The sequence below is a fragment of the Lathyrus oleraceus genome, chromosome 6, assembly GCF_024323335.1.
Source record: "Lathyrus oleraceus cultivar Zhongwan6 chromosome 6, CAAS_Psat_ZW6_1.0, whole genome shotgun sequence".
In the NCBI taxonomy this organism is placed as follows: Eukaryota; Viridiplantae; Streptophyta; class Magnoliopsida; order Fabales; family Fabaceae; genus Lathyrus; species Lathyrus oleraceus.
In genome coordinates, this window is record NC_066584.1 from 308,851,080 (window position 1) to 308,853,740 (window position 2,661).

The 2,661-nt window shown below is 36.2% G+C and overlaps 1 long non-coding RNA gene across 1 annotated transcript; it reads left to right on the forward strand.

Annotated features, from left to right (window-relative positions):
* Positions 1-406: 406 nt before the first annotated feature.
* On the forward strand, positions 407-1,010 carry LOC127098602 (uncharacterized). The gene is made up of 2 exons (XR_007793390.1): positions 407-607; positions 685-1,010. It is a non-coding gene; the product is annotated as an uncharacterized LOC127098602 (long non-coding RNA).
* Positions 1,011-2,661: the final 1,651 nt, after the last annotated feature.

Genomic DNA, 2,661 nt, shown 5'->3' on the forward strand with positions numbered 1-2,661 from the left:
TTTTTGTTTATTTTTATATATACATAATACATTAACTAGATATTACACATGCATTCATGCATAAATGTTCAGAAATTTGTAACACAGATTCACAGGATTATATATCAGTAAATTCTTCTTTATATTTTTGGTTTTTTATATGGATAATATATTTTATGTTGAATTTGCTCTCAGGAATGTATATCACCAGATTCTGATTTATATGCGACATTGAGCCTCGTATCGGTGGCTGGAGTTGTGGTGTGTAAATACAACTTTATTACACAAATGATGGTTTCTATTGTTTGTTTCCCTAACTTCATTATTATAAACTTTCAATTTCTTTCAGGTCATGGTTATTGCATTCTCTCTGGGATTAGGAGCAATGCCATGGATTATAATGTCTGAGGTACAATTTTCTTCAATAATAATATGCATGACAACCCTATATGAACAAACCTTTGTTGTAATATAATGTGATAGTTGATGTGTTGAATATATTTTACATAATAGATTCTTCCGATTAACATCAAAGGCCTAGCTGGAAGTTTTGCAACACTTGCCAATTGGTTCTTTTCCTGGTTGGTTACATTAACAGCAAATTTGCTCTTGGATTGGAGTTCGGGAGGTTTGTGTGCATTGCCTATGTTAATTTTCTATAAATATCTATTGTTTCTAACCAGAAGCTTCCTATGTTTTTATCAGGAACCTTCACAATATATACTGCAGTGTGTGTTTTCACAGCAGGATTTGTTGCCATTTGGGTCCCCGAGACAAAGGGAAAAACTCTTGAAGAAATACAACAGTTTTTCAGATGAAGTTTCCTTTCGAGTAGCACTTCAGCTAGTGTTCACTCATGTATTCACATTCATATTTTTTTTTCTGAATCAACTCAATTCATTTTTGTGCTCTTTGGTCTTGTTAAATATGAAAAATACCAAAACAGTGTGATTTTCTAATCTAGCAGCATACTTGCATTTTTGTTGTAATTGATTGATTATAAACAAATAAATGAAAGAGAGTGGTTATTATACATTTCAATTAGAGTAGCAGTGGTTTCGGTTCATGACATTTCAAATAGCAAGAGGATCATATAAACAATAAACATATATCAGTATTTGTATTTTAATATTATAAAAGCATAAAAAGAACCTTTAGTTGCTCTTGTGAATTATAACAAGCAGCTGTATGCCATTTTCTTCTGGTTACCTCTTGTGGCTGCAACATAACCTGAAATGAGAATATGGTCACAGAGACATGTGATGCATGTAAATGTTAAATAACCACCCACTTTAGAGGGCGCTTTCCAAAATAAGCGCCCTCTAAACCCTTTAAATTTCCACTTTAGAGGGCGCTTTCCAGTAAAAGCACCCTCTAAACCCTTAAAGGTTTCCACTTTAGAGGGCGCTTTCCAGTAAAAGCGCCCTCTAAACCCTTAAAAGTTTCCACTTTAGAGGGCGCTTTCTTTAAAAAGCGCCCTCTAAAGTGGCCCTTAAAGGGCTTAAAGAGCCACTTTAGAGAGCGCTTTCACCAGGAAAAAAAGCGCTGTCTTTACCTATGCCAGCGCCAGATTAGAGGGCGCTTTAAAGCGCTGTTATAGGCCAAAAAAAGCGCCCTCTTTTCCCTTATTTGGCGTAGTGGGAGATGACTTTGAGCCTTCAACTTCTCTCCTAAATTGCTTGAATACGAGTTCTCTTACTCGGTTAGTCGAACAATTGTCGTTTTTACGCAAATTAATTAATCAAATCATTTTTATAATAAATTATACGAAAAGGGAGATGGTCTTGAGCCTTCGATTCCTCTCCTCAAATGCTTGGATATGAGTTGTCTTACTCAGCTATTTGAGTACTTGTCGTTCTTTCTAAAAATACATTAACCTATTTTCATAGTCACTCAGATGAAAAAGAAAGTGGTCTAGAGTCTTATATTCCCTTTCTCGGTTATTAGGATACATCTTGTCTTACTCGACTATCCGAGTAATCGTCATCCATTCAAAACACCTTAACTATTAACAATTCCTTTTACAATTAAGGATGAAAAAGGAGATGGTCTAGAGCCTTCGATTCCTTTCCTCGACTATTAGGATACAAGTTGTCTTACTCGACTATCCGAGTTACCGTCATCCAACAAAACATCTCAACACATCAAATATATATCTTTCTCGCCCCGTGCGATCAAAACCAATCAAACAAAACATCCAACATATTAATCCAATTTGTCACCTCATGTGATTAAGACCCTCTTCAGAAAGAGCATTGTTTAAATCCCTTCTAACGCGCATAACAAACTAGTGTTTAAGCCTCTGCCGAGAGTAGACAAGCCGACGTTTAGCCTTTAGAACACGACCTAAATATATGTTCATTAAAAGACACCAACCATCCGTAGTTCTCTGAACTACGAATGATCTGATTTCCTTATTGCACTATAAGGATACGTAGGCACGAGATTGCGAGATCTTGGCGAGCACACTAATAAAAAAACCTCCCTTTTCCCCCTTCTGAGGTTTCCATCCATCTCTGTTTTCAATCCTTTATTCACTCGAAGAAAACAAACAACATTCAATAAACATTCAAATCGCAGATTAAACTAAAAGGTTCCCATTGAGTACAACGGACGTGAGGGGTGCTAATACCTTCCCCTTGCGTAATCGACTCCCGAACCCGAATATGGTTGCGATGACCA